Here is a 16,843-nt window from a genome sequence, read left to right as displayed (position 1 = left end):
TTTACCTCCCTTTGTCTATCACTTGGTTGGAGCTAGAAGGAATAACATAGAAGCAGACTAAAAAAAAATTGCTATTTTATTGATTAGGGGTTTTTGCCACTCTTGCTAATGAGCTTTGTTTTTGCAGACAGACAGTAAAGGTGGGCCCCATGCTCCCATGCACTTGATTGCATCCCAGTTTGTCACTAAATTTATTTTTAACAATAAAATCAGCAGATTATAAGTTGTATTGTGATCACTACAAGTAGATCTCATCATCTTTAAAGCAACTGTGAAATTTTCACTGTGCAGTTGATGGGAATTAGACACTGAAAAAATAGTCAGTTGCAGAGCATCATCCAGGCAGTTGATAACAAAGCAAATGGTAGAAATGAGAACTTCAGAACTCTGCAATCATACATCTGGACACCTTCTGCACTGTGCTTTCAAGCTCTGTTCTAGCGCTAGGGTACTTCATTTTAAAATTTTAATTTAGTGGTTTCTCTGTTGTAATTTGAAGAATGGGAACAGAAGGAAAGGGAGACACAGATGGGAAGGGACAGTTTATCTATATACCCCGCTTAAACCAAATAGCTACGTTGCAATTCCTTCTTAGGTAGCATGCAACTAGCATGATATGCACAATATTGTACAGTGTTTGATATACATGTAGTAGAAGACTATACTACATTAGGTGATGAAGCTTTAAATATTGCACTTAAATTTTTGTAGGTAGCTGAAGGCTTCTCACTACACGCTCAGAACTGCTAAAAGTGTCTAACAAATAAAAGTTAGTTTTGTTTTTTTCCCAGCTGAGTTGCCTCAGAGGAAAGTGTCAGAAGCACAAAAGCCTTTGTTGCTTCACTTCATGATTAAATCCAGCCTTCCCCATTGAAAGAGCTCTTTTCTTTTGCATTATTATCCTGTTACAAAATATCTCTCTTCCCATCACAAATATTCCAGTTTCCCTATGCTTCTCTTCCTAATTAACACTGAAAGCCATTCCTAACGTTGAGTCTAGAAGCTGCCATGCTTTCAAGTTTAAAGAATTAAACTCAGCAGTTACATATTTAAATTAGATGTTTTGCTCAGTAAACTATCTCTGTACCAAAAGTAGACTGTTAATAAGCAAATGTAGGCTACCATTTTTAATCTTTAATTTCATTATCTAGAAAGTATCGATGCCCGCATGTATGATTGCAGCTACCCAGATTGCTGTATTTGTGTAAATGAATTATGAAAGTGAAAACAAATTAAGGCATTATCTGAGCAGCAATATATTGCCAATTATAGTGATGTAGTTATTCAATTATAACACTTCCATTTGGGCTCGTTGTACTCTAAGGTAAGGTAGCTTTTTTTTTTTTTTTTTTTTTTTCCTGTTTACATTAAATTTTTCCTAACAAATATGGTAAGCCTAAAAAAAATCAATTTATGCTGTGGAAAGAATTATTAATATCAGAGGTTATGTTGCTTAGCTCTGTCAGCTTCAGTCCACAGCTATGGATACAATAACCTGTGCTTGCTTCCCCACCCTATTTTGGAAAGAAGAGTTACCTTCAACCTGTATTGTTTGAAGGAATCCAGATGCTTTCAAGCCTGGTCTATTAACACAGTTAAAAGGACTGTGGCATGGAGCAGGAATGGACTGTCAAAGCTGGGGTGGAAATAGTAACTCACTGCTGAAACTGGGATATTGATGAACAAAATCCCTATTTTGTGTTGAAAAGATTTCCCTTCACTGAAGCTGACAAAAGGAAAGGAAATGTTATCCCCAGTGCCACTAACTGTGCTGCCAGTGCTGGAGCTCTGCTAACAGCAACATGCGATCACCTCCCTCCCTCAGTGCAACTGCAACAATAGAACACGCTGAATCAAAGATTCAGGGTTTTACATTCGCTTGGCACCATGCTAACTTAATCAAGAATGAACTCGCTCAAGGATTTTTTCCATAGAAATAGGACAACAAGATGTGCTGGTACCACGCCCAGAATATGACTCACAAAGAGAAAGCAGCAGAGTGTTTTTTTCCTTTCACAAAATCCCTCACTTCCTTTCAAGGTTATGCACTTGTTTTTGTTTCTAAATGTGTTGCTTAATTCTCTTCCTATTAATGTTTGGAAAAGCAGTCTTAAAGGTAGATGGCAGTAATACTTCTGGAGCGGGCTGTGCTCCCCCTCCGCTTTTCCTGCAGGATGAGCATTACATTCTTTCTGTGTTTGGTCACTTCAGTACAACATGAAATCCTGACATGACTGCAAGCACTCTTCACTCCTCACTAAAAGGGCTGGTTCTAGCAAAACAGACCAAAAGATGCCAATAGACTCTCTCTCAGCATTCATTCATTAGTGTTAACAAGTATTGTGACATACAAGTCTCCTCTTGATGCTAAGGTATTTCACACTCAGCCTAAACCTAAAGGCTAGCTTCCCCCCCTCTGCAGGTGCTAGTCATTTTGGATCAGTCAGCTTCTAAACAATATGCTGCTCAAATCACTCTCCTCTTAAAAATGCTGATCAATAGCTTTGTCCTACTTATTACAGAATGATTAGGTTGCAAAGTCCTAAACTCACACTTAGTTGCAGTTACTTGGTATAAACTAGATCATTGTTCCATATTCTTGTGAATGTAGTATTTCCTCTCTGTAGTTCATTATGACTGTATTGCTTATTCTATCTGTAGAGATGGCAATCAAACAACTTTTCAGACATTCAAGTAGTTATGTGAGCTCCAGTAACACAAAAACTTTGTTTCTGGGACTTTTAAACAAATAAATACCTGTTCTGAGAACTAGTTCTGAGAGAAAACTAGTATCTGACCTAAAATAAAGGCTTAATTTTCAGTTTCAGTTGATTTAGTTTTGGTCATGTCACTGCGTTTTGCTAGCAAGAGAGTTCCTTTTAACCCTTCACATCTCAGAGAAATATATTTGAATGATTGGTGGTGCTGAGGTACTTGAGTAAAATCTGGTAAGTGAAGCTAATACACTTCAGATAAGCTTATGTTAATGGGATTTCAGGAAATATGCACTTACTGGATGGATGGTTCATCGCTGTGTTATGCAGGAAGTATTACAAGTTACTTAAAAAGAATAGTTAAGACAAAAAATGGATCAAGCAAAATATATACTGGAAATATGAAATATATATCTTAACACCAAATTACCAGGATTTGTTTATAGGCCCAACATTTTGCTTTAGAGAAGGAAGGGAGGAAGGAAGAAGGAGTTGAACACATTCATGTTACTACCATGGGATGCATTTCTGTTTCTCTATGACTACTGTTGATTCTGGATGATATCACATGTACCAAATGATGGATCAGAGTTGATGTTTAGCGAGGTTTAGAGCTGAGGGGTACACACTGTTGATAATTCCAGTATCTGCAATGTCGGGGTTGATTTCTTTGCTAGCTCTTCATTTTAAGTAGGCTTCCAACTTATTATTTTTTCTTCAGTGTTAAAAGTAGCAAAACCAGCTAACCAAATCACTTGGCTAGCAAGTTATGTTGAATTTTCCTCATCTCTGCTTCTGCTTTCCTCTGCACTTTCTGATTATTCTTTTTCCCCCTGTATGCCTGTATAAGACTCTGTTTCTGTGTACTGACTTCTATGTCCTCAAAAACTCAGAGTCTCTGGTAAAACTGATTACAATTTTAAAATTCTCATTCCATAAGAAATGCCAAATTCTAAAGGGCTCTTATGGAACTGTAAGCTGTTACAACGTTGTGAAGTTTGTGTGTCATTTACTTTTCTGATATTTTACACAATCAGTGTTTCTTCTCTAGAGAAATATTATTGACTTGTTCAGGTGATTTATTGCAATGGGAGTTGCCCAAGTCCACCTTGCAAAGACGCGATAGTGGTCTATAGTTAAAGATGATCATAGAATCATAGAATCATAGAATATCCTGAGTTGGAAGGGACCCTTAAGGATCATCAAGTCCAACTCTTGACACATGATAACACACTGGGGGAACAAATTCTCTCTCTTTCCCTCCCATCCTACAAAAAGATTCTGGACAGTGGCCAGGCTCGAAAACTAGATATACATAGGGTTCACAGAATGCATATTTTATTATAGTTTATACTGGTTGGCTAATAAACACAGTCTTTACAATAAGAAGTTTTTATAATGGATATAAGTGTGTACATCACAACCTTCCTCTCTCTGCATACTCACATAGACTCGCATCTCATTACTGTCTAGCTATTAATTGTATGTGTCTGGGAACAATGATTGCTTCAAGTTCTAAGCTGTCAATATGACTTTCCCAGATGAACATCCAAGTAGGCGTAAATGTCATGATAAGCATGCTGTCTTCATGTATCACAAAGTTATTATCTCCTTATTGCTGATTCTTATATAACTATGCTTTTGGCTGATAAAATGGAATAAATAATTACTTTTTTTCCATAACTAACTGTTCTGGTATGTTTCGATGTGGGTGAAAATTCCTCTTACTAATAGTGATATTTTTCCCTTGAAAATCTGATAACTCTGAGTGACACTTTTTCACATATTGTTGTTTCCAGGCAAACTTTAGAATGCTTTAGAGCAGTTAGATATGTGAGGTTAAATAAACCAGTATCAGTTACATTCATCAGCATCAATTGACCTTCAAAATGTGTGGAGAAATAAATTAAATGGAATTATGTTATTTAACAAAATGTAAGAAGGTAAGAATAACCGTTAGAGACAGTGGCACTGCGTATTTAATCTACCAAAAATGTATCTGAGTGTCTGGAGAGAAATTCATTCACTGTTTCTGAACGGTAAAAGACATTTTAAAACATAATATTTTTAGTCATTTTTTTTCTGTCAGTTTTCTGAAATGCAATAACATTAGTCTCATAATAAATAGCAGAAAAACACAAAGGAATAATAAAAATATGCCATGAGATTGATTGTTTAGACAAAAATTGCAAACTAAAGTAACATCAAAATATGCCACAGATGTACCTGAAAATATTTTATGTGCTAATGCGGACTGGGAACTCTGTGACTGACTGGGGAGTGAGGTGCTAGGGACTGTAATTGATATAGCTTTTACCAAATAAAAATGTTTTTTTTTTTTTTTTTTTTTTTTTAATTTTATATTGAAATTAAATGCATTTGTTCAACATAGTCCATAGTAATATTTGGAATTAACTTTCAGTATTTGATAACATTCAAATATTTGTCTCTGTAGTCTTCTGGACAGCCTAGTAGTTATTTAATTTTTAATTTTTTTTTTTGGGGGGGGGCACAGTTATTTTCACATCTTTCCTGATGCACTTTCTGCTGTGTACTAGTATGGAATGAGGTTGTTGGATATTTGGTGTTCTTGGAACATGCAAAAATATACAAAGGTAAAGACAGTAACACAGAAAGACAGAAAAGCCTTTAAGCTTTTTCCATGGAACATTTTCATGTGTAGGTTCCTCTTGTGCATGTGCTTCTCTTGCTAGGTGTGTGTGATAGAAGTGAATTTAAGTCTCCAATAACACAAGGCTTCGAGTTTCAATCCTTTGTTTTCTGTCTAATCCTAAGCATTTCAGAGGATAACTTGTTAAGGCATGCCATGCCATGTTTGTATAGATAAATATAGCTTTTATTTTTGTGCATATATGAGCTATCTATAAAAGAAAAACAAAGACACCCCCAACACCCACTCCTGGGATTTGGCAGCAGCACAATTTATATGTGAGTGTAAAAGGAAACAGAATATAACAGCACTTCTCTCACCTTAAATACTCCCTCTGGCTCTGGCTGTGTTCTTCTGTAGGTTATCAGAATGCATGTTTGTAAGTATCCATATTTTTAAAGAGGTTTGAATTATCTGTGACACAGATTATACGCATGAAGTTACAGTACTTCCTGGACACTCAACACTTTCTTCATTTTAAAGGTTGAAATTAATGTAACTATACTTATGCCCTCCTTAGAACAGAAGTGATTGGGATGTACATTTTCTCAAGACACTTATAAAGTAAATCTAAAACTGAAAAAATCCATATGCGGAGGTTTGAAATTCCTAGGGATTCACATACAGGTCACATGCACAAAACAGAGGACGTATCCAAAAACACTGGTACAAACACTGGGTTACATTAAGCCTTTCTCTGCGCCTGTTCATACCAAACCTGTTTCTTGAAGTCTAACAGACATATCAATAGCTCCAGGCAAATAAATCAGTAAATAGGCACTGCACATTCTGACGAGGTGTGAAAACTGCACCTTTCAGATAGGTATTGTCAGTGCAGAATATCCCAGGGAAAAAATAGGGGGGGAGAAGGAAAAAAAATGCCTTGCAAAGATAAAGGCAAAGTCATTAAGCTCCTGTATGAGTTTTATGCTTATAAGCACTTATTATTATTACTTAGAGTACAGCAGCTAAAAATATTTTAGAAGTTTCCAGGAATTAGTGTCTCTGCTTTTTGGATTGCAGCTGCTGGTGTAGCTGCTGGGTGGTGCTTTCCAGGAGGCAAAATCTGACCAATGTAGTGAAATACAGAATACTGATAATCAGAAACAAACAAAGAAACCAACAACAGAATTTAAATACAGTAAAGGCTCGGGGCACTTCATACGTGAATTTACAGGCTGTCAATACTCATTTTATATAACATTTACTCCTACTACAAGCAAGACTTTTTTTTTTTTTTTTTTTAAATTTTAAACAAGGTCTTTCTTGAAGCTTTATGTCTTTTTGTGTCAGGGTCAGGAGCAGATGCTTGAAATTTCTAATCTCTTCTTGTCAGATCAATGCATGGAAAAATCAAACAATGTTGTCTGCTACTTTTAAGCCTCTCGGAGACCTTCTTTTTCAGTGGCTGTTGGAGAACGAAAATGTGAAAATGTTCAAACCAAGGTTCTCCAGGCACCTCTCAGTGTTCATGTGATCCTCAGTGCTCAAAGGCTTTCTTTCAGAAGAAAACACGGGGAGGAAAAGATTTCTTATTTCTTTTTCTACTTTAAAAGATCCTGCTGATTCTACTTGTCCATTACTGCCATATTTGGATAAAACAGAAAATGCTCCTGCGCATAGGTTTAACTATTCTAAATCAGTTTCTGAGCATGTTGTTTTCAGCTTACCTCTGTGAAGAGCATAGCTGTGGGGGGGACATAAGAAGCCATGCTCAGGAGTGGCTGACTTTTTGTCCTATTTTTCAGTTAAATCTCAGATAAAATTGAGAAATGAAGGCTAGAGCTTGATGTAACAATTAGGATATTTGTTCCAAGCTTTTTACTTCTGAGAGAGGCTAAGCCGAGAAGTTTCAGGCACTTTTGTTAGACTTGCCTCAGTCTGTGATGTTGAGAAATTCCACCATTACAAGATTCCCCTTAGATATAAATGCCCATAGCAGTAATTATTTCACACAAGAAACAAACTCAACTCTTTATCTTTTCAGCCGTTTTCTTTTTCTCAGATCTACTTACATTTAATTATGTTTCTGCAGTTCTTTCATCATATCCTGTAGCTTAAAGCTCCTCCTAGTTCTTGTTCAGATTTTTTTTTTCTAGATATTTATTCCATGTTTGCCCCTTGTGCCAGTTGTGGAAAGCTTAACATTCTGCCAGTTTAGGTAGAGCTTCAGACCATATATCTACAAATTGTTGGACTTTTGTTGTCCTTGGCTTTTCTTCCTTTCCTTTTCTCTTCTTTGAGCAGTTGCTTTCTTGTTGCATTTTTCTGTGTGCCTGTTTTAACCCTTGGTCTTGAAAAATGTGCTCTAGCTTTTTGGACTTATCTCAAAATAACCTAAGGATAACTGCCAAGTTCTTAGTTTTAAAATAAGACCAGCAAGAGAGTATGAAATGATTCATCACTTCCTGGCAAGTGTAATTATCAGTGCAATCACCATTCATTATCTATTTGCACCCTTCAAAGATGAGCTAAATATTACTGTAAGTTCAGAAAGTTATCATTTCAACTGAATCAACTAAAAAAAAAGAAAATCATGCAAAAAAAAACTCAAACCATAAAACAAAACAACAACAAAAAAGCCACCACAGTACAGGTGTGTTGTTTAAGCAGGCTGATCTCCAGGACTCCTGGAACTGCCTTCCTTAGAGTGACATGTAAGAAATACATCACATCTGTGTAAAAACTGTACGCGCTGAGGTAACTGCTATAGAAAAGACAATAAATCAGTCTGTTTAGCTATCGTATTTGTCATTATTGGAAACTGACTGCTGAAATGAGAAACCGGTTTCACACTAGTAGGTCATTTATTCATTGTCTGAACAGGGACACTAGAGATCCAGGAATTATGTCTAGTGTTCAGTTTGCATGTTTATTTAATCTCCTCTTTCAAGCAAATTATATGTAGCTTTCATTCCTATAGATGCTTCCTGGCAATTATCTTGAAACAAATAAGGTGTCTATTTTAACCTAAAATAGCTATAAATTCTCAGTATTTTGAACCTCATAGAAGTGACTCAAACATAATTGATTCTGACTATAAGCAAACTACTGTGGGATGTAGTCACTGCACTGAATGTTTAAAACAAAATCCAAACTTGGTAACACACCAATGCACTCATTTCTGTTAATTTCTTGGTTAAGTTGCATTATGAGATCTTTGGGATAGGAATCAGCTTTTTGTTCTTTTTGTATATCAGTTGTTACAAAGATGTCTTTATCAGAGGAAATTTTAGGTACTATCGCAACAAATAAACATCATTAGTAAATTGTTTAAAAATCTTGGGGTACATGAAAACTTTTTCAAGGTGTTATGAATAAATGCTATTTTTTACTAATTCGTACCAGTAGTTATATTTTAATATTTCAGCTGTTATTTTTTCCATGTCATCTGAGCTCTATTTCTATGCAGGCAGAGCAGGTGCAGAGAGTTGAGTTTACTTACCTGGTCCGGTGGTGTTCAGCTCTAACTGAAGGTCTCTCCTGTGAACTTACATTCTTGTATGTTAGAAGCAAGGACTTCCAAAACCAAATTTCATGCTGGAAAAATACTAAAAATATTAAAAATGGAGGAATCAAATGGTGTGGAACAAAAAATTTCTAAGAGTGACAAGAGGTGAAGAGTGGAAGCCATAAGGGAGGAAGAAGACCTGGAACTCTGTAGAAGTGATGGGTGTAGGAATGGTCCTAACCCAAATTATCCCCTAAATCCCTTAGTCAGTATGTCCTGTTGCTTAGTAATTATGAAAGAACAAAACAGTATTTCAAAATAGGCTGAAATTTTAGAATGAGTTAATATGTTGTCTGTCTGGAAGGACTATGTCAAAGTGTAGACATTTCAGTACTATTATATCAGAAAAATTGAATGAATGGATACCTTGTGCATCATAATGTTCAGTGTAGAAGTTCCAGTGGATTTGTCTTTTTAGATTTCATGGTATCAGAAATGTTAGAATTTAAGGTAGATTTCATTTCAGTTTTCCATTGGGGTATGCAGCTAGAGAGAGCTCTGAACACCTCCCATGATTCTAGATCTTATTTTAGAGTACAGAACAGTTGTATCTTTGACATCTTCTCCAGACTACCTGTAGGAGGCTGACTTGTGAAATTTCAGTACTATTCCTTACACCTAGTTAAAGGCATTAGTGAAGAGTCCTTTAAGGAACTCAAACAGGATAAATTCCCTTGTTTCTGTAGCATCAACTGAAGAGGAGTTATTGACGGACAGTGGTCCTTTCACTGTAAAGTTTCCTTAACTTGAAAGATTGCACTGTGCTGATGGGAGAGGGTAGTTAATTTTGCTTAACTCCAAATTCATCTAAAGTGTATAAATACATATTTTAATTTAAACAAGCAAGATGATGATTATAAAACAAATTGCACATAATTTTGTGATTTTAGTGAGTCAGCCTGGTCAAGTGTAGTGGCCTTCTTCTAATGCAGCCTTTTTAGAGCATTCCCATGCAGGGTTCTTCAGTATTTCTCCCTGGGATTTGAAGGTTTATTTGCATTACTGACTAAGCAAAAGGCTGATATCACAGATAGGGTTTGTGTCAGCAAGCTGGCAGAACATAAGCTTTACTTTCCTGGCACGGATTACTTTAAGAAATTTATCTGGGAATATTATGCAGACTCAAAATCTGTCAAAAATGTGAATGATGGTGTGACAGAAACCACCTGCATAGCTCATGATGTTCTTGGATCCAAGTACCAGCAGGAAATTGCTGCAGTATTCCAAATAGTAAGTGTGGTTTTGGAACAAAGCAGTAAAATTTGAGAACACGTTGATATTTGCCTTTTGTCACCTTAAAGCAGTTTCCTAAATCTTATATCAAAGGATATACTGAATTTGTGGAAACTGTTAGAAAAAAATACTAAGTTACATATCCACAAGTTTACAAGATCTGTGAGGCTAGGTCACTTGATGTATAAAAGGAACGAAAGAAAATGTATTGTTAGATGTGGCTGCATAGGAAAGATTTAAAAAGCAACCATTGCTAAAAAGTTACTAAAATGAGAAAGAAAATATACTTGATACAGCAGAGGAAACAAAGAAAGATAATCTGTTCTTGCAAAGCAATTTAATCCATAAAAAATCAAAGCTCCTTTCTCAGGGGAGAAATTTCATCAGTTCCCAATGTTGAGACTTAAGCAGTCCAAGTGGAAAGTGACCCATCTGAGATCAGTCAATGGCCTAATCAAAAGCTCAGGGCTCTTAGGCCCCAGCCCAGAGCCTTATCTATCAGTCCACACTGTACAAGAAGGAAGAATAATCAGGTTATTTTTGCCATTACTCTATTCCAAACACCACTCATGTCATATAACAATAAATGTTCAGCAAAGTGATCAGCTTAGTACTGGGACCAGTCTTCTTTAATATCTTAATATCGATGATCTGGATGAGGGCATTTGAGTGCACCCTCAGTAAGTTTGCAGATGACACCAAGTTAGGTGCGTGTGTCGATCTGCTCGAGGGCAGGAAAGCTCTGCAGGAGGATCTGGATAGGCTGCACCGATGGGCTGAGGTCAACTGCATGAAGTTTAACAAGGCCAAGTGCCGGGTCCTCCACCTGGGGCGCAATAACCCCAAGCAGAGCTACAGGCTGGGAGATGAGTGGTTGGAAAGCTGCCAGGCAGAGAAGGACCTGGGAGTATTGGTGGATAGTTGGTTCAATATGAGCCAGCAGGGTGCTCAGGTGGCCAAGAAGGCCAACGGCATCCTGGCTTGCATAAGAAGCAGTGTGACCAGCAGGGCTAGGGAAGTGATCGTCCCCCTGTACTCGGCTCTGGTGAGGCCGCACCTCGAGTACTGTGTTCAGTTTTGGGCCCCTTGCTACAAGAAGGACATCGAGGTGCTCGAGCAAGTCCAGAGAAGGGTGACGAAGCTGGTGAGGGGCCTGGAGAACAAGTCCTACGAGGAGCGGCTGAAGGAGCTGGGCTTGTTCAGCCTGGAGAAGAGGAGGCTCAGGGGCGACCTTATTGCTCTCTACAGGTACCTTAAAGGAGGCTGTAGGAAGGTGGGGGTTGGTCTATTCTCCCACGTGCCTGGTGACAGGATGAGGGGGAATGGGCTAAAAGTTGTGCCAGGTGAGGTTTAGGTTGGATATTAGGAAGAACTTCTTTACTGAGAGGGTTGTGAGGCATTGGAATGGGCTGCCCAGGGAAGTGGTGGAGTTCACCATCCCTGGAGGTCTTTAACAGACGTTTAGATGTAGAGCTTAGTGATATGGCTTAGTGGAGGACTGGTTAGTGTTAGGTCAGGGATTGGTCTAGGTGATCTTGGAAGTCTTTTCCAATCTAGACGATTCTGTGATTCTGTGAAAAACGCAGTGCTATTGCCAGTCTTTTGCCACATTTAGGCAGCAGTAATCAGCTGTACAAACACAGGCTGGAGAACAACTAGCTACATTTCAATACTGCTGAAAAGCATCTAGAAGGTAATGATAAACTTAAACAAAATTAACTAGTGACATGCTGTTATGAAACAGGTAAATGCTAGGAGATAAAATCTCTGCTAGCACTTGTGAACTGCTTCACAGCAATTCAACTCCTGCAGTCCATGCTTCTCTTTCCGAACAGTGGGCATTGATTCTATTGCTTACAAAATGCTGTTTTTATGTATCTGGTTTTGAGCTCCACATACAGTATTACTCTTAAGAGGTTTTATATCCTTCTTTATGTTCCTAGTGTCACTCTGAAGTGCAAAATGCTCTTTAATTGCAAATCTATCTGGTCAAGAGTAGATACAGTCTTTCATTACTATCATTCTACAATTTTTGTCTGAGAGCATCATTTTTTTTTTTAACTCAGAAGTTCAGATTCTGTATTTGTGGTACAAATGATTAGGTCTCTTTTCAAGGATATATGTTTGCAGTTTTTAAATTTTCAGTTGTAGGTGGAGTACAACTTTATTTAGCATCTGCAATACAGTTTCTTAGTTAAGTCCCCTTGCCTGATCTAGCAGGAAAGTATTGATAATGCGAAGTGCATCAGAACCAGTTATTGTAAGAACTAAACCAACTTTCTGGCTTCTCACTGGTGACAGCCATTGTTAGAAGAGCCTGGTTTAAGTCTGCAATTATTCTTTCTGTTTCCAAAAAGTGTCAGCTAGGTTGGAGCTTTTAAAGATTCACTTGTTTCAGTCAGGTTATTTCCTTTGTTCTTCCAGCTTTTGATACCCTGAGCCACTCAGAAGTGTAATTTGTCACTTTCCCCCACTCTGGCTTTGTAACATGATCTTCCTCACAGCACAGTCACTCTTTGAACTCACCCCACAGAAGATAAGGTTCTTCAAACCAGGAAAATCCCTTCCTCTTAACATAAACAGTGGTTTACACAGCATTAGGAAAGACAGAAGTTATCAGAAGTAGAAAACAACTTGTTTTTATACAGATATTCCTGCAATTTCCATCATCTTCCTTTCTTTTCTACAAAATGATCATGCCAAAATAACAGAGTTGACCTTATGTAGCCCGTAATGCTTTCCTCAGGCTATGTGTTTTTATGACATGTTCTTAATCTAGTTTTTAAGTGGGTCCTTCTAATCTCACTAAAAGAATCATCTCCTAAGGGTCAAAGAATGTAATAGCAGAATTAATTTAACTAATCTGGATAAAGGAATTAAATAACACTGCATTGATCCAAGTGAGAAAAATTCTTAGAAGTAATAGACGTTTTACTGACAGAAGTCATGGGCATGTATGCTTGCTTGTATAGAGTCAGGGGGAAAACCTGGTTCATAAATGTCTTAAAAGCTCTGTAAGAAAGGCTGTTACATGAACAATTTATGTTAAAAAATATTTTAGTACCTGCCATATAGTCATTAATTATAACATGCTCATTTTGCTTTACATGTTATTTAAATACTCACCCTTGTTATGTAGTTTCTTGATTACAATGTAGTGAAGCCATTCACTACACCAAACCAGAATATTCTGTGTTATTTTATTTCAAGTGCTTGACTACATTGAATGTTGTCATCTTGGACATGTTAATTCCAGTTCTAGCTTACCTTGTCAGGATAGTAGCAGAGGAATGTTAGTGAAAGTGTAGATCTCCATGCTTAATTAGAAATTCTGCAACAAGATAATTAAAAATCAGCTAGTTGGCTATTTATATAATTAATTTCAAATTAGTCTCATTATGCTTTACTGCTTGACAATAGTATGTATAAAAAACAGAGGCTTACTGTGCTCATGGCAGTGGTATTTAAAAGCTGTAGAGCATATGTATTTGGTATTAAAGAGAAAAATGTATGCTAAATACTAGCAGAGAGTTGATTTTGCTACTTATAAAAAATAGATTAAAAATTAATATCAAGTGTCAAACATTTAATAGGTAGGAGCACAAAAACAAATTCTGGTATAAAATACACTTGCCAGAGAAGAAACTGATGTCAAAATAAACACTGTATTGCAGAACTCCATGGGAACACTTGCTTTGTCAGAGAAAATTGTAAAAAGGAGATAATGAAAGCACACAATATTGTGATGTGTTGACTAAGAGGAACCATGAAGTTCATGGGACTCAAAAAAAGAATCTTTGCATCTTTGCATTAATTATTTTCATCTGGTGGTTTAGTTCAAACTGTCAGTTGTGATTCTTATCAGAAAGTACCACATAACACAGTCCAGAATCATAACAATAACACAACTCTGTGTGTTTTCTGACAGCTTGCAGAGAAAAGGCAAGCTGGAATGAGCTTGAAGCAAAACTGTTTGTCCTTGTTTTAGGGGATGAATGGAGCTAAGTGGTAGAATTCTTATAACAACTATGGAATTGGTACCTTTTTGGATGGGGAAAAACACACCTATTCTCCAGCTTAGATTACAAAACATTATCCAGAGATCAGTTTTAGCCTACATTTTATTAAAATAATCTTCCACCTGTTCTTAAGATATTTTTAATTACTAGAAAATATTTTTCTCACTGAATGTTGTGTTTTAATTTATCATTCAGTAGTGATTCATGAAAAACATTTAAATCTGGCAGTTCCATGAAAGAACTGAAAGAATCTACATAATTCATTAAAATGATGGTCTTTGTTGCTTCTACTTCAGTTTTAAAACTTCAGTGTGAAAAATACCAACTTGTTCTGAGGTCCAGGTACACCTACAAACCATATGTAAGGAAGTTAACAATGCCTTGGTGTGTGCTTTGTCTTCTCAGTCGATAAGGAAAACACTCTGTTCTCTGGAGCTGGCAGCATAGCCCATTACATGTGTGCTAAGTACATATGTAAAATAATTGTATGAGTAATAAAGCCAATTATATTGTACCCACATTTAAGTATCTCAGAATTTAACTAGCAAAATTAATCTGCCTGAACTGAAGGATGAGGCTGACTATTGTATAAAATGAATGCATATTCACATTTTTTTTTTTTTAGTTTCTGGTTCAAATACAGTTTTGAAGTCATTTTTTCTAAAAAGAGATTTTGAATGTATGAATGTTAGAAGATTTACTGCCATGAAGAAGGGGAAGAGAAAAAAAATCCAGGCAGAGACCTTGTGGGAAACAGTGACTCATCCAGTGTTTATAAAGTGCAATATGTTTGGTACATTTCACATTTGCTAGTCAAGTCCTTTCTATTTTACATTTGCTTGCAAACTTATGACCCTTGAAGAAAAGTGTGAGCACTGAACTACTTTTGAGAACTGCTTTTATTTTGAACCATTATTGGCTAGGTGATATTCTGACTTACCTACTGTAGATTCTCTGACTGTTGAAACTTACCCAAAGGAGTAACAGGTCCTGAAAACAGACTTGCTAGTGAGCCCTTCTTCAGGGTCTTTAGCAGTGATTTCAGGGGAAAATACATTGTATAGTTGTGGAATTCTGCTCACTTTCTCCAACAAGAGGTTGAAGGATTCTCTGTCATTTTTGCACAGAATCTTTTTAAATCAAGTGAGCAGATGCATTTGAAAAGATTTCAAAGATTTATCTAAAATCTAGACTACAATTATTGGGAGAGCTGTGGTCTGTAATTCAGCCATAGTAAGAATTCACTTTACTGGGTTAAGAGAGAGAAATATGTGATATACAGAATCTAAATTTCAACTTTACTTGTTATTTTCCTCTGTAAATGCTAAAGCCAAAAACAACCTAATTTTTTTGGGTGTCCTTTAAAGTATTGCTAGAAAAGAGAAACTTCCCACTAGTCTGCCACTAGCACACACACTGGGCACACTTGGACAGATGTCATTACAGTAAACACAGACTTGGGATGTACTGTGTGTTGGGGGGAGATGATGAGCTAGTATATGGAAGAAAATAATATAGGCAATTTATATGTAGAATATGTAGAATAAAGGATATATCTATGTAGTTTTCTTATCTTTGAAATCCAGCAGTCTGTATTGCAAAGGCAGTAATAGAATCTATACAGAAAAAAAAAATCAGATCATTACTGTGTGCATTATGTTTTGTGAATATCTTTCTATTACAAAGATAAGAATGATCAAAATGTTATTATGTTAGAATAATAGATTTCTGAGTCATGCACAAGACATTTTTTGTCTATGGCCGTGTTACATATCTGGGGGTAGAGCTGAACACAGAATTTCTTTATCACTATTTGTAAGACTTTAAAATGATGGATGTCAGATTTCAAGACATCTGCAGGGAAACCATTATTTAAAAGCAATTTTTGCAATCAGACAGCAAAGCTCTGGTATTATTAGTGATGCTAGTTCAAAGAAACAGTTTTGCAAGAAGATATATAATCACCTGTGGAGTTTTTTTGCTGTTGTAACTTCTTTTGTATCTGGTCTATGGATAACGGCAATGTGACCAAAGAGTGAGTAGCTGATAGAAAAGGCACTGTGACAGCTCCCAGATACTGCTAATCCTCTAGGGAAATGCATGTGTATATACTTCCTAGTCTCTGTGTCTCTCAAACTGGATGCCAGAAATCTAATGATGGAAAACCAGAAAATGTCTATACCAGTGTGTAGGCCAGAGTATTTTAACCAATGAAAATGACTGAAATTCCAGAAAGCTAAGAAATAGATAGACTTGGAGACCAAGGCAGTGCAAAATACTTTCAGAATCTGAAATGAAAAAGTTAAATTACCAATGTATCTGAAGCAGAATTACCTGAAAAAAATCTTTTAAAATGTTATTTATTTTTAATGTGCCATTAATCAGAACAGGCCTAAAACTCTTCTAGTTGCCTTGCAATGGTTTCTTTATTATGTATGACTGATTGTTTAACTTGCTTGAAGATCATACTCTGCCACCTACACAGAAATGTAAAACTGGATTTGAATGCGAGTTAAGAATAATAACCTATGCAGTGGAGAGATAGCTATGACAGATTCTTGCATCTTTATTCCAGACTTTCAGGTGATAGCTTCTACTATTGAGAAAATTGTCACAGTCAACTCAGAATTTTTGTAGGTTCTTGAGAACTTTCTTCACCAAAGGAATTCAAGGAAAAAACATCCACAGTGTAGCA

At 36.6% G+C, this 16,843-nt stretch overlaps 1 protein-coding gene and 1 long non-coding RNA gene across 11 annotated transcripts in view; one reads left to right on the top strand and one right to left on the bottom strand.

Moving 5' to 3' along the window:
- The window catches only part of LOC106016158 (uncharacterized), a 50,001-nt gene extending 40,960 nt beyond the window's left edge, over positions 1–9,041 (bottom strand). The window contains exon 1 of one of the 2 annotated variants that reach the window (XR_011810701.1): positions 8,831–9,041. This is a non-coding gene — a long non-coding RNA (uncharacterized lncRNA). Of the gene's footprint in view, positions 1–7,400; positions 7,746–8,830 lie in introns of those variants that run through there. The other variant, XR_002400752.4, reaches the window with a different exon arrangement.
- Positions 1–16,843, top strand: part of PDE1A (phosphodiesterase 1A) — a 221,846-nt gene that overhangs the window by 82,088 nt on the left and 122,915 nt on the right. The window lies entirely within an intron of this gene.

Source organism: Anas platyrhynchos, chromosome 7 (genome assembly GCF_047663525.1).
Source record: "Anas platyrhynchos isolate ZD024472 breed Pekin duck chromosome 7, IASCAAS_PekinDuck_T2T, whole genome shotgun sequence".
NCBI classification, from domain to species: Eukaryota; Metazoa; Chordata; class Aves; order Anseriformes; family Anatidae; genus Anas; species Anas platyrhynchos.
The sequence above is the reverse complement of the archived record's forward strand: the minus strand, read 5'-3'. Positions and strand labels throughout refer to the sequence as shown.